Source organism: Podarcis muralis, chromosome Z, assembly GCF_964188315.1.
Source record: "Podarcis muralis chromosome Z, rPodMur119.hap1.1, whole genome shotgun sequence".
NCBI classification, from domain to species: domain Eukaryota; kingdom Metazoa; phylum Chordata; class Lepidosauria; order Squamata; family Lacertidae; genus Podarcis; species Podarcis muralis.
Window position 1 is genome coordinate 37,944,754 of NC_135673.1, and position 26,694 is coordinate 37,971,447.

Below are 26,694 nucleotides of genomic sequence, written 5' to 3' on the forward strand. Positions count from 1 at the left end.
TCTATTACAATATTTGTTCTTATTTATAATATCACGGAGATAGATCTCGGACCATCAGTAAGAAAATGAAAGTAAATGGTTTTGTGACTAGGCCAATTAAGTGCAATTTGCATAGCGAAACATGCTTCGCAATTTGCGACGATAATTAGACCTCCTGGTGTTCTCAGGTTCCCTCCAGATGTGCCCCATCTGTACTAAATGAGGAAAAGAAAGGGGGGAAGTGCAGAACTTCTTCAGCTTGTTTTGAAGTTTCAAATAGCTAATGCTTTCCCAGCAAATTTATAGCAGCACCACTGCTATGTAATTTGGATAGTGTCATTAGAAACTTTATTAGTCGCAAGTCATTATTGCTACTTGGGACTATAAGAAGGGCTATTAAGAATGAATGACCACCCAGGATAGGAAGCAATCTAATAAGTGTAACATTTCTGATTACGTTATTCCCCACTGACAAAAAATGGTATTTTCTCAATGGCTCACAACAGGTTTAATAGATACAGAGGAAAGACAGTTAGTGGGCAATAAAGTGTGAAGCAAAACATTAGCTTCAAATAAATAGCAGAATTCCTCATTCAGTTGTAATCGTCTTGGGTTTTTAAACAGCCAAGGATCCCCAGTCTATATTGTCATAACAGAGAAAGGTGTGATCAAGCCCTAGGATCGGAGGCTCCACTCCCCCTCTTCTCCAAACAAGTTGTTTATATAGCTAAAGTAGCTTAAAAAAAAAAAAAAGCTTTTTCTCCCCTACAAAGAACATTTGTTTAAAAAGCAACAGACCTTGGAGAACATCCAGAAGGCAACCCATCTGCTTCTCCAGTATCAGAGGAGTTGCAGCTGCAAAACAGGATTCGTGAAGCTGGAGAAACCATAAAGTAGACTGATATTGAACAACCATGTTGGAACTGAAGCTAAGAACTGAACTTAAGACTGGAAAAATGAGAAACTGAGAGGAGTGTAATTGACAGATTTATCCCTTCCCTAAGGGTGGGCGACCTTTTTTTCCAGGCCAAGAACCACATTACCTTTTGGGCAACCTTCTAGAAGCCCGAAGTCAGAAGTGGGCACTGCTAGAGGCAAAAAGTGGACATGGTGAGAGGCAGAGCAACAACAGTAAGATAGTTACCACACAGGTTTATGCATCCATCTCTGCCCTCCATCCAGTACACCAGGCTTCCTCAAACTCGGCCCTCCAGTTGTTTTTGGCCTACAATGCCCACAATCCCTAGCTAGCAAGACCAGTGGTCAGGGATGATGGGAATTGTAGTCTCAAAACATCTGGAGGGCCAAGTTTGAGGAAACCTGCAGTACACCAAGAAGCAATATAGTGGTACCTCAGGTCAAAATTCGTTCTGGAGGTCCGTACTTAACCTGAAACAGTTCTTAACCTGAGGTACTGCTTTAGCTAACGGGGCCTCCCGCTGTCGCCCCACCACCACCGCACGATTTCTGTTGCAATCCTGAAGCAAAGTTCTTAACCCAAGTTACTATTTCTGGGTTAAGGGAGTCTGTAACTTGAAGCATCTGTAACCTGAAGCGTCTGGAACCCGAGGTACCACTGTATTAGCATTCAAGTATATTTTCCAGCAAGGCAAAAACACTCAAGGAGGGTGCAAATCATGGGTGTGGTTCAGTTGTGTGTGTGGATTGGGAAGACTTGCAAAAGCTATATAGAGAGACCTGGAGGTTCTTATTTGTTCCACAGCCCTGAGGTTCCCTATCCTCGGCTATGTGCAGCCTCTAGTAGGAGGGTATTGTCTCTGAATGCCAGTAGCTGTGGATCACAAGAGGGAGAGGGCTGTTGTGTTCATGTCCTACTTGTTGGCTGTCTCGTTGGCCACTGTGAAGGCAGAATCGGGACTAGATGTGTCTTTGGTCAAATCCAGCAGGGTTTTTCTTTTGTTGTTAAACTAGGGGTGTAGCCTTCCCCAAACGCCACATTTATGCAGGAATGTGTGATGTATATATTTTTTAACTCTTGTGAATATTTGTCTGCACATACACATAGCACATTTCTGTATGCAACTTTGACCAATCAGCACCATTTTGCAAAGCAATTTTTTCCTAATACAATTTATTTTTGTTTGCTGTTTTCATTAATGCATGCATTTTTAATGCACACATCCCCCTAATATATGCATTTGTGTACACCTTGTTTGGCTGGGGAAATTCATTGCAAAGTTTAGAGAAGTGCAAATTCTGAAGGACAATTGTGTTTCAGTTCACATTTTGGTTTGAGTTGTAAAGATTAGAATTGAGTTTTTAAATTAAAAATTAAAATGAAATGAAATGCCTTTCTAGCTCCATTCCCAGAAAGATCCCTATTCTTGGCAAAGGCTTGAGAACCAAAACCACATGGCACCTCCTAGAAGGGAAACATGAGCTGTGAGCCAGTGTGCCCAAGTGTCAGACTGCGAGCAGAAAGTTTTGGGTTTAAAGCTGCACTGAGACATAGTAATCAGCCACAGATAAAGTCAGGCAGTTTTCCAACCTAGCCCAGTATTGTCTGCACTAACTGGCAGGGGCTATCCAGGGTTTTAAAGAGGTGTCTCTCCCAGCCCTAACTGGAGATGCCACAAATTTCCTCTTGGACTTTCTGCATGGAAAGCAAGGTGCTCTACTACTGAGCCATGGCCATTCTCCTTCCTCTATCATAAAGAGCAGTTCCCATCACGTCCTACCTGAGCTCCTTCAAACAGGAGATGCCACCAGGAATTGAACTTGGCACATTCAGCATGCAAAACATGTGCATTGCTATTGGGGTGTTGACATTGTCACAATAATCCCAACTTGCTTTGCAGGGCTGTTGTAGGAGCAGAGTGCCCATGAGGGGCAGAAACCTTATACCGTTGCCCTGAGCTCCTTGGAGGAAAGGCAATATCTTTTTCTAGCGTCTTGAAAATCAGGCTTGAAGTTGTGCATCTCTGAATAGGGATCAATGGGGCAGTGTTGTGCATCTCTGATAGGGATCAATGGGACAGTCTACTGCCTGCCTGTGTTACTGCTGCATTCATTCATAAGTCTGTTCCATTCCATTTCCCCATCTATCTATTTTCCACTTGGAAATTCATATTTAAATGAGTATTTATGTACATATTTTAATGCACTTTAAAAATCATATCTAAATGTATTTTATTCTAAAATACACATCTGCAAACAGATTTGGGTATTTATTTGTTATTTGAGAACTAGACCCCCAAAAGCGAGAGAATGCATTTTTCTGGGTGGTAATACAAATCTGATCAGCTCCAAGCCATTATTCTCTCTTGTTTTTAACTGTTTTTCTTTGGTTTGAAGTGAGTTCTTCATTGTTTCTTGCTTCTTGTTTTCTTATTTGCTTCATGTTTTGTAGCATGTCATGGTATCTGTTGCAAATGATCTGCGGACCATACATATAATCAATAAGATACAAATAAAATTATAATCCATGTGGGCTTGAATTCCTCAAAAAGAAGAACATATTTTGCATGTCCTGTGATCTTTAGACGAAGGGCAGTATACAAACTTAATAAATAAATAAATCCCCCTTAAACTTAACAGATAAATAAATAAATCCCCCATGAACCCCAAACAGGCCAGAAACAGAAATGATTAAGGATGGAAGATTCCTTCCCCCACCAACTGACTTTGCCAGCGTAAGCTGAAGTTGCTACAGGTGGAATTAGGTAAATTGGCAATCTTCTCTGGGCCAGAATAACCTCTTGGAAAGTGATCTCGATTTGCTTCATTACAACACCTGCTTGCAATAAGATGGGATCTTATCTATTTCTGTAATAAAATGCCATGGTAGAACTGTGTCCTTAATTATCCTACTAAATAATGGGACGCATTTAAAGCCTTTCCACTCCATCTCCCACCACTCATTAGTGTCCTTTATGAGTTATTTGTCTCAACGTTATTGCATTTTCATTTAATTTTTTTTCCTAAGGAAAAAAAAAATAGGTTCAAATGCAAATTCATTCTGGTACACATATAAAATGAATACATAATTAATGGTTCTGTTTCAGACATTTTAATCACCCCAAATATGCTAAGTGCTTCTCAGAACAATCGTAAGGCAAGTAAGCTAAATATCTGTGTTGAGATTCAGTTTATATTGTGAGTTTACAGGGGGTCAGATGCCAAGTTATGATCAACTGCAGTATAACCTGGGGAAATATATCATGTAACAATGCAGTATGCTTCTGGATGCAATACTAAGCACTCTTACTAGTGAGTAAGTCTCATTTAACTCAGTAGGGCATACTTTGGAGGAAATGCTGGGGGTCACAAGGCTCTGACATATGGAGGATAAGCTTGGAATGTAAGTTTTGGGTGTTGACTCCACAGTGTCTTAAGAGGCAACTGGCTAATTAAAACAGGGGCAAGTGATATAATGCTGATAAAGGCTCTTTGAGGTATATGATGTTGGGCATGCCCTGTAGTGGCTTCCTTTCTGATCAGAAATTATTGTTCATATTAATTTATTTAGGAAAATCCTTGCTATTTGTAGATGTTCACACTTTTAAATGTCATATTCCTTTGCGGAGGGACTAGCAGGTGGGGCTATTGGTTTCTTGTGTTTTGGTCCTTGTTTTTATTATGTACTTTGTAGTTTTATTCTGTATTTTATATTGTGAACTGCCCTGAGATATTCGGATTAAGGGCAGTATACAAAATTAACAAAAACATCATCAACAACGGATCCCGCAAGCCCTTCTGGTTGCAAGCATAAAAACCCACCATCCATTACTCAATGGTCTTACTGCAGTTTCTACATCTGAATACTTTATCAGTGTCATAAGACTTTTGAGTCAATGAGACACATGCAAATAATAATGGGAGAGGATTAGGTAACAACTATTTCAAAGCACTCTGTCTCCAAGCCTGTGCTAAACTGCCAACCTATGAGCTAAACTCTAATGCCGATCATAAGCCCTTCTGTGTAGTAATTGTATCTGTCTGATTTTGGGTAAGGAACTACCACTCTACTAACATGAAATCAATGTTGCATAATTGGTGTGGTGATTAATGATGTCATGGTAAATATCCTGTCATGCAGAGCGAAGAGATGACCTTCTATTTGGGTTTTTATATATCTCCATAGCTGAAGAGACTTGCTGAATAGCATTACAAAGGCATTTCAAAGAGCCCACCAGTGAAAGAGAAAGGAGGGTCACTTGCCCAGGCAGGCGCATTATGTGACCCATGAGAGCAACAAAATAACCAGACTGTATAACTGAGATGGGATAAAATCAGGCCAAATCTTTATTGAGAGCAGCAGACAGGGCAAGGGTTGGCATGGCATTGGGTCCCAGGATCAGGTCATCATTCCACAAGCCCCATGTTGATGGAATCGATCATTTCCGCCCTCATACAAACAATGTTCTTCTGCCTAACTAAGGAAAGCCACAATTTTACTGATGGAAAGGTGAAAAAGAACCCAACAAAGTGCCAATCGGGTTGAGGGGGGGGGATCATTTCTGGCCCTGTCAACCAATGACTTAAAATTGTTCAGTTAAGGCTCTAGCCCAAGGGCAGGTGGGAAGCTCTCAAAGCAAAATGGCTGTGAGCCCAAGTAGGAGCAGCCTTATACAGGCTTCCCCTCTCCTCTTCAGCAAGGGCTCATGGGACAGCTTTTACCCATCACACAGAAGATATAGTCATACCTTGGGATAAATACGCTTCAGGTTGAGCACTTTCAGGTTGTGCTCAGTGGTGACCCAGAAGTAACGGAGCGTGTTACTTCTGGGTTTCGCCACTCGCGCATGCGCAGACAGTCAAAGTGACGTCACACGCATGCGCGGAAGCGGTGAAACGTGACCCGCGCATGCACAGACGTGCTGTCGCGTCTTAAGTTCTGTTGGGGATGTGAACGGGGCTCCAAAATAGATCCCATTCGCATCCCAAGGTACCACTGTACTGGGCAAAACCTTGCCCAATATTTTGCTGCAATCTATGGGTCACAGTGTCGTCAGACAAAGGCATCCTGTGCTTATTGGACATGAAACGGGGCTTCTATGCAAGCTGTTTTTTGAACATTCATCCTGATGTGTTTTCACAAGTTTGGTGAGCAATTGCTATCCCACACAATCCAGGGCATCTGGAAGAACAATTGAATGAGCAATTGAAACAAAGTGCAATTTGGGGGAGAGGTGGAAGCAGGTTAGTTGTTGAAGAGTACTGACAGACCCTCCAAGTGTCCCAATTTTCCAGGGACAGTCCTGGAATTACAGAAGCCATCCTGGTTTCTGATTTGATCCCAGAATGTCCTGCTTTTCCTTTTTCCTCTATGCCTCGGAGAACAAACAAATGATCTGTGTGTAGGTGCAAAAACAGATTCATGTGTATCCTGAAATTAAATAACTGGAACTAAATGAAGGAAATGGTGAAGTTGGCATATGAAGCCCTTCCTATAATTTTGAAGCAAAAGGTCACCAATCCACTTTAAATTCTTTCATCACAATGCTTCAGCAATCAGCCATTTCTTAGGAAAAGCAGGGAGTGTTGATTCCTTTATTGTAAATGGAACCTTACACTGTCTCCTCAGAAGTAACTCCCACTATATTCAATGGAGCTTACTCCCAAGTAACTGGGTAAAGACAAGACAGCCTTACACTGTAATCCTAAGTATTTTTACTCAGAACTAAGTCCCACTGAGTTCAGCAGGATTTACTCTCTCGTATGTTCCTGATCTGGGATGTGGGTGGCACTGTGGGTTAAACCACAGAGCCAAAGACCTGCCGATCAGAAGATCAGTGGTTCGAATCCCCACGACAGGGTGAGCTCCCATTACTCGGTCCCTGCTCCTGCCAACCTAGCAGTTTGAAAGCACGTCAAAGTGCAAGTAGATAAATAGGTACCTCTCTGGCGGGAAGGTAAACGGCATTTCCATGCGCTGCTCTGGTTCACCAGAAGCAGCTTAGTCATGCTGGCCACATGACCCGGAAGCTGTACGCCAGCTCCCTCGGCCAATAAAGCGAGATGAGCACCACAACCCCAGAGTCGGCCACGACTGCACCTAATGGTCAGGGGTCCCTTTACCTTTACCTTTTATGTTCCTGATCGTTCTCACATTACATTTTCTATTATTTATTTATTTATTTATTTATTTATTTCGCATTTTCCCAATAGGGACTCAAAGCCGCTTATTGCTAAATTTTTATTTCATTCTATTTATCTGTAGAAGGTGTACATGATCCCTGCCCTGATACATTTTTTTCTTTACAACAATCTTGTGAGGTTGGTGAGACGGAGAGGTTGTCATTGGCTCAAGGTGACCAATGTTGATGTGTATATGACTTCCATGTGTGCAGTGAGATCAATAAATGACAATAAATATTTTTTATTATTATTATTATTATTATTATTATTATTATTATTATTATTATTATTATTATTATCAAGCACGGGAGAAGCTTCCTGATGTAGAAGAGGATGTCCCTATTTTCATGTTGGAGTGAAATGTTGGAGGGAATGCACTGAATCAGCATTAATTGTGCAATCTGAATTTGCTGGTATGTGATTGAATCCCTGAGATTGGAGGCAGGTGGGGTTACTACACAACTCTGCCACTGCTCAATATATTACAGCTGAAAAGAGGACAAAGTCTCAAGAGCCAATAATTTATAAGCTTATTTATTTATTTATTGTTTGTTTGTTTGTTTGTTTGTTAAATTTAAATCTTTGTCCCCAAAGGAGCATAAAGTGGCTAACAATAAGTGATGAAGCAACAAGAACTTTAAAAAAAAAATCCCAATACACTTTCAGACTGGGAAAGATCTCAATTTAAAAGGCTAGTTGGAAGAGGAAGGTCTCTAGTAGGCATTGAAAAGACAACAGAGGCTGCATATAAGGTGTGAGATGATCTTTCAGGTATATTTCAAGTCTAACCCAGAATAGATCTTGGAAACTCTCTGGAGATAGATGACTCTCCAACTGGGGAGAAAAAGAGACAGTTGTTAGAGCCAGCAAGCAGGGAAGGAAGTTTAGATTTCACTTCTAAGCACTGCTTGAGAGCACATAGTGATGCCACTGCAACAGCCTTAGGATCTACAGTTGTAAACTACTTCTAGAAGCACTGCTTAGTTACAGTGTTATTAGATGATGCATAGAGATGTTGGAGAATTCTGATAAAAGCCTCAATTGGCAGGTTCATGTACACATGGGTACAGAATGGCAGAAAGGGGAAATGGAAAAATGGAGTCTGAAATCTGCAAAATTCAAGAGCTACAGCTTGTGACCTTTTTATTATGCAAAACTCAAATGTATGTAAGCTAAGTGTTTACAGTGCAGCAGCATCGAGAACAGTTGTAGATCTGAATCTATCACAAAGATCACTGTGTTTCCTATACAGTGGTAGCTCGGGTTATATATGCTTCAGGTTACATACACTTCAGGTTACAGACTCCACTAACCCAGAAATAGTACCTCAAGTTAAGAACTTTGCTTCAGGATGAGAACAGAAATCGGCAGCAGCAGGAGGCCCCATTAGCTAAAGTGGTGCTTCAGGTTAAGAACAATTTCAGGTTAAGAATGGACCTCCGGAACGAATTAAGTACTTAACCCGAGGTACCACTGTATCATTATTATTTATTAAATTTCTATAACACCTGAGGATCACCGGATGCTCTACAATATAAAAACTAAAACACACATAACATGAACCCTAGAACTGTTTTAGAAAGTGGTTTGTTAAAGCAGGTGATGGATGATGTATCTCCATGTATATACAGTTGGGAGCAGAAAATGATCTGAGTCAGGTTTTGCATTCATTCATCCAACATGGAAGTTATTTGTTCCTTGCAAACTTTCATTATCACAGTAGAACAAAGGAGGGGGGCAGAAAGAAACAATAATTAAAGCCCTCACAGAGCCATATACTAAGGCTTAATGTCAAATGTGCAGTATCCTAAAGTACAAGATACCCAAGCTAAAGCAATAAAACGAGTTCTGCATTTCTAATAGTTTTATTTATTTTGTTTATATTTAATACAAAGCAGGAAAGGAATCCTGGTCTCCGTACATCAAAAAGATGCGACATGTTAGCAAAACCGTGGTGCAAAAAAAGAGCCATAAACAATGCTTTTAATTCCAGGAGCGCTATATTATGGATAAACAAAAGCACAAAAATGAGGCGATAAAAATAAAGGGGAATCCAGTCCATCAAAGCAAATGTGCTAAGAGTATGGCACTGTAAAATCATCCTGATGAAGGACCCATTTCAAACGCTCGCTAACTGAATCAATGGCTCCATATTTATTTTATTTAATGAGCGGCCTTCCACTAAAGGAAGCTTCACATTTCATTTAGCCAAGGGCTGATTCTCACAATGCAGGATTCTGCCTCCTCCTCTCCAGCACTTAGCATAAGAGGAGACCCTGCTGTTTCAGGCCAAAAGTCTATCTAGCCCTAGCATCCTACCCACATTGGCTAGCCACACATCTATGGGAAGATTGCAAGCAGAAATGGAGGGGGATGGCTCTGTCCCACATTTATGCCCCGTTGGTCCACAAAAGTCTACTTCCTCAGAAAAATACAGGTTGCATACAGTCACCACAGCTAATTTTGTATATGGCTTTGTGATTATTATTTTTTTAAATACAAGTTAAAAAGAGCAGAACATCGATGCTGCATAGTTCTCAAGTCTCCTCCCACTCGAGAGAGGAAAAAAAGCAAGAACTAGGAACCTACTTTAGGCAATAGGAAGGGGCAGAGGATGATTAATGAAGGATAAGGCTAGCAAAGGCTACTAGTCACAATGGCTATGTTCTACTTCCACTGTCAGAGGAATTTCCACTTTCTGGAAATCTCAAATTCAGAGAACTGCTCTCCTGCTTGAATCCTTCTTGTGAGCTTCCCATATGCATCAGGTTGGCCACTGTGAGAACAGGATCCTGGACTAGATGGGTCATTGGCCTGATCCACCAAGACTCTTCTTGTGTTTTTATGGACTTATGAAGCATCTCTGATGCTTCCTGCCATCCCAGGAACTGATTTCAGGAGTGGGATGGAGACAGTGCTTAAGAAGTCCAGAAGAAAGCACAGTCTGAACTGGAGAGAAGAAACAGAAGGGAAATGTGCATAGAATTGCCCCTTTAGGTATTACCAGGGAGGGGGCACAGATTTGCATAAAGTTTGCATTTGCCAATTTATACCTAGTGGTGGAAATAAATAGGGTAAATAAAAGTCATTTCTCTCATTTAAATATAAATAACAGAAACACACTATAACTCACCATAGTGAGGATGGCTGTGACTAGGTGTTTTGTGTGCCTACAGAGTCTGTTACTCAGGTGCCAACCATTGATGGACCACTTCAAGACCCTCCCTTGTTCTCCCTTCTTAGGGTTCTGTATCTCTGGACCAGGTAGTCTTTCAACTAGAGGACTTTTTCAAATGAAGAACTGTCCTCTGTAAAGTTCTGTCCCAGAACTGTTACGAGCTGAACTACCTAGCCCTGTGTACACACAGGAATAAGTCCCATTGCGTTCAATGAGGCCTGCTCCTAAGGAAGTGACAAGAAGATTGCAGCCCAAACTTCTGTGGTATAAAACACTGCATATCTGAGCACATCTCTTCATCACTGCTATTATATTCAAATTAATGAAAACCACTCTTGGATGACAAATACGCAGGCAATCTCAACTTGGGGATTTGTTCCAAGCATTCAGAAACTTGATTTCTATTGTGACACAGGTCGAGCAGTCAGGCAAATTCAGGATGAATGAGGCTTGTTGCTATGTTGATGAGGAGGAGACGGAGTGATTCACAATGTACTATGACCTTCCAACCACCACTCTCCTACTCCCTGTGAAAGCTAGAATGCTAAGCCATCATCATTGTATTCACATTCTCTCAAGATTCGCTGAAGAGATTTTTATACCCATACACTTCAGAGCTCAGTCACGCAGCTAAAACTTGAAGTAACCGCGATGCGCTGGTACAAAGGCAAGTGTCGAAACATACTGGCATGAACACTGATTTACTGAGAATCAAAAATCTAGAGCTCCGCAGACAGATAAGGATGAGTGGAGCTGTTTGGTTCCACTTCTGAAAGCTTTGCTGGAGCCAGGAATGTATACTTTCCACTCTGACAGTACTTCAGAATAGCTTGCAGAATTAAAGTGGTTTCCACAACCCACCATTACAGATATGAGGAGATGAGGATGGATGAATCTGTCAATTTCAGATTCTCTTAGTTAAGCATTTATCCCATTTTATATTCAGCTGGCCACATTTCTGTATCAGTGTGTTACTTTAAAAAAGAAAACTCGTGAAAATTCTTCAAGTGGGTGCTTTTTATACATAATTTTGCATGCAACTGTCTCCCTCATAGTTTCTCATATGAAACTCTCATATGGGTATCTCCCTCATATAATGTTTTGGATGTTTGTCTTAATTAATATGTACATTGTTATGCACACTTTCTCCTAATATGCACACTTTTTTAAAGTGAAAAACTGCATCACCAAATTAAGAAAAGTGTGAATTTTGAAGAACAGCTGAATTTCAGTTTCCATATTATTTTAAGAGACAACCAGTTACATCGATCTGCATTATAACTAAAGCCAAACCAAACTTCTCTTACTTGTTCTCCCACTCTCCCATGTGGGGAGAGGCTAAGGATGACCTGCAAACATGGGGGGGGGGTCCTGTGGTGTGGTTTATTTGTTAATGTGGTTTATTTGTTAAAATTATTTGTTCATGTGGTTTATTTTTTTAAAAAAAACAAAACAATAATTGGCATGCTCTTGTCCCAAGACACTTACACCTGAGAGTAAGGAAGAGACCTCTATACAGGCTGAACAAAAAGCACAGGATCCAAGTGTGATTCCACGGCGCACACACAAGACAAGAGACTCAGAATTGAACAAAAGCAATGAAGATGCCCCAACAGTTATCACGTCTGTCCCATCAAGCCTTTTAAAGGTGGGGTGGGGTGGCCTCACTCACAAGACTCTCTCACCTTATGAGACTGCCACTCATGCAAACACAATCTCTGCCTAGGTTGGTGCATTTGATCAGAGGCAGATTTTTGGTCTTTCAAATTTCAGCAGTGCCCTGTGTGAGGCCAAAAATTGGCACTCCATTGCTTCTCACCTTCTGTTCCGCTCAATTCACTACATCATAGCTGTGATGCCCTGCAGCACTCCCTAGGCTCAACAACTAGTGTGGCAGAACTGGTTGCACTGCCCTAAATGCAGAGGTGATGCCTGGTTCTCAACAACCACCTGTCTTGCCTTCATGATTCCAGCTCTGCCCAACTTCCTTTTCCCCAGCCCCTCTCACTGGCTGCTCAAAGCACTCTCTGCACTCCAAGAGGCTCTGAAGTTCACAGGAGTGGCAGTACGGCAAGCCAAAAGATCCATAATCTCAAGGGGGAGAACATCCTTCTCCACAGCTGCCAGCCCTCAAGGCCTCTCAACTTCTTCTCGCTCTTCTGTCTGGGGCTAATATACTACTATGAGTGATACTGATGGAACTGAGGGGCCCATTACTGGTTCTGTACAACCTTTCAGCCTTAACAAGTGCCCCCAATCATGAAGAATTATGGAAATGTGGTTTGTTAATGGTGGTATAGGCTACCAGGATTCTCCATGACTGTTAAAGAGGTATAATAGTGCTTTAAACATATGGTGTGGGTGTGACCTAAGAATGCATGGGAAGCTATGAACTGGGCTAGCCTATTTTGTTGTTGTTTAGTCGTTTAGTCGTGTCCGACTCTTCGTGACCCCATGGACCAGAGCACGCCAGGCACCTCTGTCCTCCACTACCTCCCGCAGTTTGGTCAAACTCATGCTGGTAACCTCGAAAACACTATCCAACCATCTCGTCCTCTGTCACCCCCTTCTCCTTGTGCCCTCCATCTTTCCCAGCATCAGTGTCTTCTCCAGGGAGTCTTCTCTTCTCATGACGTGGCCAAAGTACTGGAGCCTCAGCTTCACGATCTGTCCTTCCAGTGAGCACTCAGGGCTGATTTCCTTAAGAATGGATGTGTTTGATCTTCTTGCAGTCCACGGGACTCTCAAGAGTCTTCTCCAGCACCATAATTCAAAAGCAAGCCTATTTTAGACAGACCTTAATAAAACTGATTTTCGGTGTCATGAAAAGGAAGCAAATGTTTAGGCATTTATATTGTTGCAGTTTTATTTTTTTACAGTCTGTGAGGGGAAGATGTGTTTGTAGGGTTTTCTGCCTCAGCTGCCCAAATAAATTGCCCAGCTTTGATTTTGGAAGTGGTGGTGTCGTTTGCTGCATAATTGTGGGGATTTTCATTGCAATTTCATGTGAGAAAATTTGGGGTGGTATGCAGCTCTTTCCCACCGTTTTAAATCAGCATGATATTTAAAATTTAGAATGATACACATGGTATTTGGATCAAAAGGCCACTGTTTCATAACAGGTAATGCAGTGTAAAAGGAACATTAGGCTCCAGGGTAGAAGTACTAGCATTATAATCACAAAAAACTAATACAAAAATCCTCACGTCTGAATAGACTCTTCCACTTGCCCAAAGTGTCTAGTTGTGGAAACATTACAGCAAGTATGGCCTATGTTCTGGAATTCTTTCTGGCTCAACAAGGTCAATAGGTTTGTAGCCTGGATTATTTTAGAGACAGAATCTTCCCCATCCCTTTCCACAACTAGGAGAGTCTGCTTGTGCATGACTAGAGTTAGTAAAGAAACAGAACAAGGGGGAATTACTTAGCAGCAGAGAAGAGGTGGATTCTACACACATATAAAAATGTTCTGAAAATGCTGTTTTAAAAAGTGTTCTCTATCTATCTATCTATCTATCTATCTATCTATCTATCTATATAAATAAAAATTTCCATAAGGTTCACCATCGTCATCTAGTGTCACATTGTATATTGCACTTAAAACACACTTAAAACGTTTTATTTGCAGCTGTACAGCTGAGTCCAGAGACTAATTAAGTCTCTGATAATCCAGGAAAGAAGTTTTATGGGGTGGGGAAAACACATGAACAGCTCTCGCTGCAAAGATGTCTGCTTTCTTAAAACTTACGACAGCTGAACCAATAGCCTTCACTTCACCTTTCCAGTTTTGCTGAGCTGGACGATGCTTTATTGGCCATTGCATTTGAGATAAAGCATTTCCTCCTCTCCTCTCTGGTTGTTAATCCTGTCAAACCATCATGGTCATTAATTTCCATCATCTGGGCAAACTGTTTGTTTCTCCAACATGGCAATAGACTACAGGGTCTCTTCTGACACCATTAATTGTTTATAGTGCATATGGCAAGACACAGTGCCTCCGAACTATATTGTTGCATGCCTCCCCCCAAATCTCTGAGTGGTCAAGATCCCAGGGGTTCCAAGTGCTTGTTCAGGGTTCGTATTTCCTTTGGAAATGAGACACAGCAGAGGCTGTGGTGTCTTTATGATAGATGGTTTATCTACACATATATACAACCTTAGCCTATGAAGGAGCAGTTCAGAGCATTAACACCCAAGAGGGCCTTCCTTCCTTCATAGCCGCAATCTTTGATTCAAACGGGAATCAAACAGTGCTCTGACTCTGTCTTCTAAGTTTGCTGTTTGATTCTAGTTCACATCACTCCAACTCTCACTCCTGCCATTTTGTCTTTCTAACTACCTGTGAGTTGAGGGAGGGGCCCCCATCAATTTACAGTCTTGCCCAGAATCCCTTCCTTTGTTCCCTTAATGGCCCATCACCCAGACTCTCAGCTGAGTGGGAAGCTAGCCTAGTTTGTATTTTAACACTTGCTGGATCCTGGGGTTATTAGGGTCTCAACATATAGCCAACTCCTCACCCCAAAAATACATTATAACAATATTAACTGCCTGTATAAAAGCAGCAGCACAACCACATTGATTTAGATCAGAGATTTTTCAACCTGGGAAACTGAGCATCACATGCCAGTGTGGATGGAGCCAAAGGCAAAAGTGGGTTGAACAACCAACATAAATTTTACCTTTGTACAGCAGGGCAGTTTCTACACAGCTAGCCAGCCACCCTTTTCTATCCTCCATCAGGCAAGGGAGAGTTCCAGACGATGCTCAGTCTTAAACATGCTCAGTCTTTTTCCTTATCACCTTCTCGCCAAAATACAAATATCAAAACAGACCAGATTAAGAAACAATTCAACAGCATAGTATAAGTGGGCATGAAATTGGAAGTTTTGGAATTAACTACATTGCTCTTTTTTACATGGTTCTTAAATACCGTATATATATATTAGATTAGTTTAGATTAGATTGCCATGCTTCTTTCCCTTCCAAATGGCTTCTAGATTTTCTCTGCCCCCCCCCCCCCAGTTCACCCAAGTTTCAGGAAGAAGAAAAAATGGAATTTAGAATTCAAAGATTTGACAAAAGGGGTCTGACATGTTATTCCCGCTAGCAGGGGCACCAAGTTGCCTCCCCCACATTGAGGGGGCATGGTCATGTGACTCGTCATGTGATGTGCCACATGACACCACCTAGTAAGTGCTGGGCAGGGGTGGCAAGCGTACTTGTTTGGCCCGGCTCCCACCTGGTTTCTAGACTGCCAGGCAGAGGCTGGGAAGAGCAAAAGCGAAGATCGCCTTCCCTATTCACAGCCCCTGCCTGGCTCCCAGGCTCCCAGGCGGCCAGGATTGGTGTGTGTATGTGTGTGTGATTAGTTCAGAATCTTATTTCCTTGTATTGCTCTTACTGGCTGCTAGCCTGCCCTTTACTGTTCAGCCCCAGGGCAGGTTATATACAGCTCAATATAATATGTAGATTGTTCTTTACCTACCTATCTAATGATTTGCCAACCTGATGCCCTTCAGACATTCTAGACTCTTGGGCTAGTAGGAGCTGTATCCCAAAAAGAATCTGGAGAGTGCTGGGTTGTTGAAGACTGCTTTACAATGAGCAGAAGGATAACAGGGAATGGATCTGCAGACTGTGATGCTTCATATCTTTGGGTTTCATTTTAATAGTAAAAAATTGACATGAAAGGGATGTGGGTTGCAGGCAGAGAGAAAGGTTGAGGGACACCTGGATATTTGGAAGATGTTCCCAGCATACGGAGCAGAAAGGGAGAATGGGTCTTGGAGTCTTAGAGCTTACATAGCAGGGAATAATGGATGTAGCAGTATTTAGCCTAGTGCCTCTGTTGATTAGGCTCTGCCATATCAAGGAAACTGGGCAGTAGTAAGCGGCCAGTCACAGTTGTTCTTGGCAGCCCTCCGGACTATCTAAGGAACAGAAGTCTGATGTTGTGACACATTCAAGTGACCAGGGAAAGGGTTTTCTACAACAGCTACAACAGCAGCCTTCATACTATCCTATCTAATGCTGAAGGTGATAATACCTGAGCATAGTTACTAGATCACAGCTCTGTCCTCTGAGGCTAGAAGATAAACTCAAATGGCAGTTGAGCTCATATCGTTGAAAACTGCCTAGATATATAGGAGAAGACAGAGGCACACAAGAACATTGTCATATGCATTGCCACCACAGTGCAGAATCCATAAGTATTCTAAGGTACACTTTTAAAAAGTTGATCTGCATTAGATGTAAGCGAAAAGACTGTAGCATACATTATAGATAGAAAAGTGACAAAATCCGATAGGGCTCATTTTTACACCTGTCTCATGTAGCAAAATGCCTGATTTGCAGACACCCTCATTACTTCAGTATGACAAAATAGCACAGATCAAACACTTCAAAGCATCACAGAAATAACACACTTGGAGGAAAGTTACCTACTTTTTATCTCTTTTGCTAGAACTTTGCAAAAAGGAAAGAAAAAAAACCACGAAAAAAAGCCCACCCTGCTCATTTGCGATGGAATTATTTGTGCCTGTTGCTGTGTGTGACAGATTTCTGCAAATATAAGTTGAAACAGGTGGGGAGAAAGCAACCATCGGCAAATAGAAAATTCTAGAAAACATTAAATGAAATGGCCCCCCAAATTTCATCATCCACTAGTTTTTTGAAGAACACATGGGAGCAGAGGCCCCAAAGCTTGCTTTACTGTGCACTTCCCAGTTTTGAATCACATTAGATTGTGAGTATTTGAGCATGGACTCTATTATATTTTAGTCTATGTACAATCCTTTTAAATAATGCAGGTGCTTTGTAAGTGTTAAATAACAACAAAAGCAGCAGTCATAATACTGTCCTGATCCAAAGTCAATTCATTCTGATATAAGCCTATGCTGTTTGATGTGATCTATTCCCAGGTCCACACAGGACTGAATGGCAAGTTTCACTCAAAGCCCCAAGATCCCAGGCTAGCTGAAGTGTCAAACCAAATACTGTACTCTAGTGCATATCATTTCCATATATTCCATTCTTACTCACAAAGCAAAATAAGTAAATGCAGGTTTTTGTTTTGTTTTTAAAAATCAAATGAACAAATAAATCAATAAAATACTAGTGTGGTGTTATGACCTGGACTCTGAACTGCAATTTCTATCTTAAATTCCTGCTTCTGCTCCACCTTGAAGTTAAAGGGGGCCTTTATCAAGCTCCATCCTCGGTCCTGTATACCTGAAGGAGGCTAAACGGCCTCAGTCCTGTATACCTGAAGGAGCGTCTCCACCTCCATCGTTCAGCCCAGACACTGAGATCCAGCGCTGAGGGCCTTCTGGCGGTTCCCTCATTGCGAGAAGTGAGGCTACAGGGAACCAGGCAGAGGGCCTTCTCGGTAGTGGTGCCCGCCCTGTGGAACGCCCTCCCATCAGATGTCAAAGAGATAAACAACTACCTGACATTCAGAAGACATCTTAAGGCAGCCCTGTTTAGGGAAGTTTTTAATATTTAACACTGTACTGTTTTTAACACTTGATTGGCTGGGGAAACTCAGCCAGATGGGCGGGGTATAAATAATAAATTATTATTATTATAATGTATATCCATCCTCTATGTATCAGCTTCACAACTGTAACACCAGAAGAGCAAAACTGACCTACTTTATGGGGTAGTTGGAAAGTCCAAGGATCAATGATGGCTTGTGATGTGGGACAGAGTTGGTGGCGTCCTCCTGGCTGTGCAAAAATAATCAGGATGGGGACAGGGAGAGGTGGGGAAGCTCCAGGCTGCAATGGCAGGCTTGCAAGTATGTGTGTGCACCTGTGGGGCTCTAGACACTAGATCGTATTCAACTTTACCACTGCTGTCTTGCCCTTGTTCATACCCATGCTAATGAGTGCAGTGCTACTGGGAGAAAGCCACTTCCGAGCTGGAGAGGAGGTGGGGTTGCGTGCCCCACACCCTCCCCACGTGCGCGGGGGCTGACTCACAGCCCCTGCGAGACTGAGGGAATCCTCAGGCGCGTCATCTCCTTGGCCAGCCAATCGGCTGGCCAGGGAGGCGTGGCCTGGGCTATTTAGGGCTGGCGCGGCTGAGGATTTCCCTCTCTTCTTTACGCCAGCTGCTCCGGTTTGGCTCTCTGACATTGCTATGGACTTCGGTTGGCCGCCATCAAGGGGCCTGGTAGGAATTTTTCCACTTGGCAAATTGGCACCAGCCATTTGGTTTTTTCGCCTACCTCGTAGCAAATCATCACAACTTCCTTGGCATTGGTGGTTAGGTATTGGTAGGGGTATTTTTATGCAGATGAGGGGGGAAGGAAGCGCCATCACCTTCCCCCAAATTGAAGGGTAGTCCGGTAAAGGATTCCGGGGGGCGTTGCCCTGTCCGAAGCCTATGGAGGTGTGGGCCTAAGGCACGCCCCCGAGCAGTGATCCTGGGGGAGCTCCTAGTTGAGGTACATCAGCAGGACTCCCCCTACTGGCGGTTAACCCTTGCCGGTCTTCAAGCAATCAGGCTGAAGCCGGTTAGTCGATAGGACTAATGCCTAAGCCAATACTGCTCAATTCCTGCAATCAGTAAAGTTGTGGCCTTTTTCACCCATTAACCTTAAATGCTGTGTCTTGTGTCTTTATTTTCCAAGGGGGGAGGCGGGACTCACCACGCAAAACCATTGTCCTCTCCATCTAATCTGTCCATGTCAAACAGATAAAACTCTTAACAGCACAGTCCTATGTATTTTTACTTGGGTGTAAGTCCCACTATGCTTAACAGGACTTTTCCCCTTAAGTGTGGTTAGGTACTACCTAAACTGTTAAGCATAATTGTTTATTTTTTTCTGTTTGGGTTAAATTGTTATAACTTCAATAATATATGATCTCTTTTTAAAAAGTTTAATTTAACAGATGTATGAAGAATTCTAAGTGAATTTTGTATTTGTACCTGCACATTGCAATCCCATCAGATTCAATAGGATGGTTCAAGAAAGCAGCACCGGGGTGTGGGGGTGTGGAGATGACTTTATAATAAATTATAATAGAACAGAGATGTGTGAATAAGTAACCTTGAAAGTGTCCCTTTACAAATAGTAAATCTCTGCACTTAAAAAAAATAAAAAAAGAATGCTACAATTTGACCTGTAATTCCAATAATGAATACACAACTGAGATACAATCTACACTGAGATAAAGAAACACAGCTTAGTCTCGACACAACAGGGCATGCCAATCAATTGCTATTGATTGTTCATGATCCTACAAAGGATAAAGACGTCATCTCTAGTATTTCCAAATTTGTCATGGCACAAAAAAATATACCAGATCTAAAATGAATTATACATTTAAATTATGAGAAACTAAGGCTGTGCAAATACTACTTACCTGGTCTGGCTTTTGGGGGCGGGGGGGCAGGGAGGCATCCTGAAGCCTTTCCAATTTCTTTAAGAACAAAAGAAGAGCTGTGTTGCATCTGGTTAAAGGGCCCTCCATCCACCATTCTGTTCTCACATCAGCCAGCCAGATGCCTCTGGGAAGCCCACAAACAGGACCTGAGTGCAACAGCACTCTGATTCCCAGTGACTAGTAGTCAAGGGCATACTGCCTCCAATGGTGGAGGTGAAGGTAAAAGGTAAAGGACCCCTGGAAGGTTAAGTCCAGTCAAAGGTGACTATGGGGTTGCAGCACTCATCTACCTTTCAGGCCGAGGGAGGCTGCGTTTGTCCACAGACAGGTTTCAAGTCATGTGGCCACCATGACTAAAACACTTCTGGCACAACTGAACACCATGATGGAAACCAGAGCACATGGAAACGCCATTTACCTTCCTGCCACAGCGGTACCTACAGTATTTATCTACTTGCACTCACATGTTTTCGAACTGCTAGGTTGGCAGGAGCTGGAACAGAGCAACAGGAGCTCACCCCATCACTGGGATTTGAACGGTCAACCATCTGATCGGCAAGCCCAAGAGGCTTAGTGGTTTAGACTACAGCGCCACCCACGCCCCATAGGACATAACAATCATGACTAGTAGTCACTGATAGTCTTAACCTCCATGAATTTGTCTAATCACCTTTTAAAGCAATCTGAGTTTGTGGCCATCCTGATATCTTGTTATTCCATAGTTCGCACTGTGTGTTCTGTCTGCCCTGAATCTCCCACATTTTGGCTTCATTGGATGACCCTGGCTTTTAGTATTATGAGAGAGGAAGAAAACTTTTATCTGTCCACTTCTTCCACACCACGCTTAGAAACCAAAAGAAACACCAAAGAAACCCATTGATCATTTTGGTTTCCCCATCTCTAGTTTCCTTTTTGTGGTGAGGCAACCAGAACTGTACTTCAATATAGATAAAATATGTAAAAGTCATGCATCTGCAAATAATTGTTCCAGGTGGTAAAATGTGGAAATTCTAATATTTTCTCTTAAGGCATTGCATGCCGTAAATTTCATACCGGTGGTCCACAACCGTTCCCAGTCAGCAAACATAATATTATGACCAATGTCTTGTGCCCATTTTATCATAGCCGATTTAACCGTTTCATCCTCAGTATTCCATTTCAACAGCAAATCATACATTCTCGACAGTATCTTAGCATTGGGTTCTAGCAATTCTGTTTCCAACTTTGATTTTTCCACCTGGAAGCCATTTTTCCTGTCCAAATTATCGGCCTCTCTTACTTGAAAATAATGTAACCAATCCTGCACCTTATTCTTAAGTTTCTCAAAACTCTGCAATTTCCACCTGTCCCCTTCTTGTTCCAAAATTTCCGAATATCTCGGCCATTTAGATTCCATATTAAGCTTTTTCACAGCTTTAGCCTCCATTGGCGACAACCACCTAGGAGTCTTATTTTCCAACAGATCTTTGTACCTAGTCCAGACATTAAATAATGCTTTCCTGACAATATGATTTTTAAAACCTTTATGAGCTTTAACCTTATCATACCACAGATATGCATGCCACCCAAAAGCATTATTAAAACCCTCTAAGTCCAAAATGTCGGTGTTCTCAAGAAGTAGTCATTCCTTCAGCCAGCAAAAGGCTGCTTCTTCATAATATAACTTAAAGTCCGGCAGGGCAAACCCCCCTCTATTCTTAGTATCGGTAAGAATTTTGTATTTTATTCTGGGCTTTTTGCCCTGCCAGACAAATCTAGAAATTTCTTTTTGCCACTTCTTGAAACAGTCCATCTTGTCAATGATTTGTAAGGTCTGAAACAAAAATAACATTCTTGGCAATACATTCATTTTAATGACCGCAATTCTACCCAATAAGGAAAGCTTCAAATTTGTCCAGATTTCGAGATCTTTTTTCACTTCTGACCAACACTTCTCATAGTTATCTTTAAATAAATTAGCATTTTTTGAAGTCATATTCACCCCTAGGTATTTCACTTTTTTCACCAATGATAAACCTGTTTCTCCCTGAAACCTTTCTTTCTCAATCGATGTCAAGTTCTTCTCCAAGACCATTGTTTTCGATTTATTCAATTTAAAACCTGCCACCTGACCAAATTCTTGTATTATTTCCAAAGCTCTGTTAGTACTGGGAATTGGCTCCTGTAATGTCAATACTAGGTCATCTGCATATGCTTTAAGTTTATATTGTTTAGCTCCGACCTGTATACCCTGAATCTGTTGGTCCCTTCTAATCATGTTCAGCAAAACCTCCAGGACTGAAATAAAAAGCAGAGGGGAAATTGGGCAGCCTTGTCGTGTCCCTTTCTCTATCTTAACTTCTTCTGTAACTGCATTATTCACTATTAATTTTGCCTTTTGTTCTGAATAAATCGCACCTATACCGTTTCCAAACCTTTCTCCCACCCCCATCCCTTGCAGGTTTTTCCTCATAAAACTCCAAGAAATATTGTCAAAGGCTTTCTCCGCATCAATAAATATCAAAACAGCTTTTGTGTTTATATTAACTTGCAATTTTTCCAAAATGTCAATCAAATTCCTTGTATTATTTGACATATATCTGCCTGGAAGAAAGCCAGCTTGGTCTTTATGTATCATTCCAACTAAAACTTTTTTCAGTCTTTTAGCCAAAATATCAGCAAAAATTTTGTAATCCACATTAAGTAGGGATATGGGGCGGTAGTTCTTAAGTTGTGTCTTTTCAGACTCATTTTTCGGTATTAGTGTGATGTAGGCCTCTTTCCACGATTCCGGCGCTCTTTTCCCCTCCATAATTTCATTACAAACCTCCATTAATGGTTGAATTAAAAAGTCTTTCAAAACTTTATAATATTTGGAGGATAGTCCATCCAGGCCTGGAGACTTGCCTAGTTGCAAATTCTTTATGGCACCTTCAACCTCCTGTTCCGAAATTTTTTCATTCAGAATTAGTTTGTTCTCTTGAGATATTTTTTGTAATCCATTTGATTCCAAAAATTTCTCAATCTTGATCTCATTCTGTGGCCCTTGTGCGTACAGTTGTTTGAAGTATCTCTGGAAACAATCTTTAATTTCCTTTGGGTTTTGTATGTTCCTTCCATTTACTTCAAGATTAGTCACAGTATTTAATTTTTGTCTTTTCTTCAGCTGCCAAGCTAGCAGCTTTCCACACTTATTAGCCGATTCAAAGGTTTTTTGTCTCATCTGTTTGATCTTCCATTCTATGTCCTGATTAACCATTTTCACATATTGTGCTTGATATGATTTAATTTCTCGCAAAACCTCCTGTGACTTAGGTTTGGACCTTAATCTCTTCTCTCCTTCTCTAATTTTCTCTAAAATCTTTTCTTTTCGCTCCTCTTGAAGTCTCCTCTTTATAGCATTTTGCTGAATCAAAAAACCTCTCATTACGGCTTTACTTGCGTCCCAGATTACTCTTTTTTCCACAGTAGTCTTCAGATTTATTTCAAAATAATCTTTCATAATTTTTTGGGCCTTCTTAATGATTTCTGGATCTCTAAACAAGGTGTCGTTCATCCTCCATCTGAAGGAACCAATCGGTGTTAATTTCATTTCCATTTTCACAGGGTTATGGTCGGAGCAAGTTTTTGGACAGATTTCCACCTTTCGAATCTTAGGTGCCATCCCTCTTGTAATCCAAATTTGGTCAATTCGTGTCCAGGTCATGTTGGCTTCAGAGAAAAAAGTCCCCTCTCTGCCTAGGGGGTTTTTAGTTCTCCAAATGTCAATCAAGTCCATATTGTCTGTCATTTCAAAAAAAGTCTTTGGTAGTCTTCCATCTTTTGTAACTAACTGTCTTTCAGATTTATCCATATTTGTCGACACAACACCGTTCATGTCTCCCATCAAAATGATATTTTGATCCATGTAGTCCAACAAAGTCTCATGCAGTTTCTTATAAAATTCTGATTTCCCCTCATTAGGTGCATAGACTCCAATTATTAATATTTTCTCTCCTTGAAATTGTATTTCAATTGCTACAAATCGTCCATGTTCATCTTTAAGGAGAAATTTTGGTGATAATTTCTCTTTTGCATATATCACAACTCTTTTTTTAACTTTGTCTGATGAAATAAATTCTTGGCCTAGTCGTTTATTTATCAGTAGTTTCCTGTGGAGTCTTGTTATATGTGTTTCTTGTAGACAAATCAGATCTAATTGTTCCTTTTTTAAGATGTGAAAAATTCTCTTCCTCTTACTGGGGGAATTCAAACCCCTGATATTCCAGGTTAACATCTGTAGAGACATGTTGTAGTTACTGTAAGGTTCCTCCGACCGCTCCTAAGAGTTGCTCTTGTTCTGACGGTTGTGTCACTTTCTCTAATTGATCCAACCCCAGGGGGTGTCTTCCCAAATCAAGTGGTCCCACTCCTGGTACTTCCGGTTCTTTTGTTCTGGCCTCTTTTCGCAGGTCCTCACCAAAATCTCTCAAGAAACTCACTTTATCTTCCTTTGATCTTATCCTTATTTTCTTTCCTTTAAATGTAAATGAGAGGCCTTGTGGAAATTCCCACCTAAACGGAACGTTGCTTTTCCTTAGTAGGCCTACCAAGTCTGCGTAGTTAACTCTGAGATCCAGTAAATATTTTGGGATATCTTTGAAGATTTCAATTCTCTCACTTTCTATCACGAGTGCTTTCTGATAGTGGAGATTCAAGATTTTATCTCTTTCTTCCTTTGACCTTAGCGAAATCAGACAGTCTCTTGCTCTGTTTTTCCTTTTTACCCTTCCCAGTCGGAAAGCACTCACTATCTTAAATTCTTCCTTTTGAGGATCCAGGTCCCAGAAATCTTCAAATTCTGATGTAAGAAATTCAGTTAACTCCCCTTCTTCTGATTCTGGGACCACCCTTATTCTCAGATTAGTCTGTTTCTCTTTAAGTTCAATCAGAGAGAATTGTGCCTTGTAATCATCGACACCAGTGGTACATGACACCAGTCAAGCTTGCAAAGATTTACCATTTGCCTGATAACAAGTGTTGGAAATGTAAAGAAACTGAAGGAACATTTTTTCACCTTTGATGGACGTGCCCAAGGATTAAGGCGTTCTGGGAAATGATTTATAATGAACTGAAAAAGGTATTTAAGTATACTTTTCTGAAGAAACCAGAGGCCTTCCTCCTGGGCATAGTCGGCCAATTGGTGCCAAAGAAGGATAGAACTTTTTTCATGTATGCCACAGCAGCAGCAAGAATACTTATTGCAAAGCATTGGAAGACGCAAGATCTACCCACCTTGGAAGAATGGCAGATGCAAGTAATAGACTATATGGAACTGGCAGAAATGACTGGCAGAATCCGAGATCAAGGAGAGGAGCAGATGGAAGAGGACTGGAAGAAGTTTAAAGTTTATCTACAAAAATATTGTAAAATTTATGAATGTTGAAGGCTTTGAAAATGAAATGAAGGGGTTCTAGCGATTAAGATAAATAAGATTATAAAGGGAGGGACAAAGGTTTAAAACGAATAATGAACGATCTTGCTGAACTAAATTTTTTAAAGTAGAATACAAGAAGGGAAGGCGGGTGGAAGCAAAGAGAATAAGGTTTTGAAAGCTATAATATGAAAGAGTGTTTTCTTTTATGCTAATTTTTTTCCCTTTGTATTTTTCTTTTTTCTGTTGTTCTGTTTGGATTTTTGATGTTTGTTGTTTGTTTTTTGTGATTTTGTTGTTTTTTGTTGATGTTAATTTTCTGGAAAACTTTAATAAAATATTATTATAAAAAAAAAAAAGTGGAAATTCTATCTGCTCTCTCTATAGTTTTCAATTAAGGGCCCTGAAGCTTAGATCCATCGCTGCTTCTGCTATTTTAGATAAGTGATGTGGTTCTTCTGGACTGATTGTAAAGAAAGGATAATTTGCACTGAATACATTTCTGTTGCTTAGTCTCTTGGGAGTTGGACATGCCTGCTCTACAGCATACATGGACAGTTTTGTATATCTTTATCATTTCCCCTTAATCATGTTTTAAAAATCTCTAAGAGCAGCTTATTTGTTTCTTTGCTTTTTAAAATAATAATAATAATAATATCTGGTTTCATTACTTAATATGAATTTGATGCGGGAACTGAATTCTCCTTTTCAAGATGGGCAATGCCAAGTTTTGCCATCAGTCCAGTTCTGCCCTTGATACCAAGACTAAAACCTAGATCTGATTCCCACCAATAAAAAGCACCAAACATTCCAGAGTACACAAAATATCAACTCCCACCAACTCCACCCCAAATAACAAAGCAAAACAAAAACTCCACCAAATGCATTTTGAAAGATCAGTGACTTGATATGTCTAAACAGGTGTGTGAAAAAGATACTCTGGCTTCCCATTTCTGTTTAATGAGAATGTACACCAGTGACACCTGCAGACTCTTCATCAGATCCTCGAGAAAGTAATTGGATCAAGTTTCTTTAAAAAGAAGAAAGAAAAATCAGATAGCAGAAGTTATATGGCGACCCAGATGAGCTTGGGATTGTGCTGAATGAACTGAGCCAAACTTTGTGATGAAACAAACAACATTCTAATAAATCGGGTCCTCCCTTAAAGACTAGGATGGTGAGACCTGGAAAACTGACACTCTGTGTTGTGGGTGGGTACGATTGGTCAGCCACAACACCCAATTGGTAGGCCCTCGAAGCTGGGTGCAATCTGGCCAATGGGACGCAGTCCAAACGGTTCAAGGGACCTATTTATACCCATGCACGTGACCCAGAGCTTCCTCATGCATTCGAAACACCAACAGCGTGTCCTCTGTGAGCCGAGAGAGAGAGCGATTTACCTTCGATGGATCGTCCTGGTGATATCTTTCCGTTATCCCTTCTTTTAATTCCTTTCACCCTCTTCCTTTCCCCTCATTTTAATTTTAGGTTAATCCTCCCCGTCCTTGCCCTTACCTTACCAAGAGGGGCTTTTGCCCCATGGGGCTACAGGCCCTTAGCACTCTGTTTTAGAGCTTTTTGATAATTTCCTTCGGGTTCCTGAGTGCTCCCTTTTGCGGGGCTTGCCGCGGATTCCGATTTTATATTTGTGG

At 41.2% G+C, this 26,694-nt stretch overlaps 1 long non-coding RNA gene across 4 annotated transcripts; it reads right to left on the reverse strand.

The window, feature by feature from the left end:
* Positions 1–3,066: 3,066 nt before the first annotated feature.
* On the reverse strand, positions 3,067–26,379 carry LOC114589373 (uncharacterized). 4 transcript variants are annotated; one of them, XR_013391320.1, is made up of 6 exons: positions 25,981–26,379; positions 19,630–19,706; positions 16,305–16,392; positions 14,938–15,061; positions 14,036–14,123; positions 3,067–3,376 (listed from the first exon to the last, which is right to left on the reverse strand). It is a non-coding gene; the product is annotated as an uncharacterized LOC114589373 (long non-coding RNA). The 4 variants fall into 4 exon arrangements; XR_013391318.1 differs by having other exon boundaries at positions 14,007–14,123; XR_013391319.1 differs by lacking the exon at positions 3,067–3,376 and having other exon boundaries at positions 13,850–14,123; positions 14,938–15,058.
* Between the last annotated feature and the right edge of the window lie 315 nt (positions 26,380–26,694).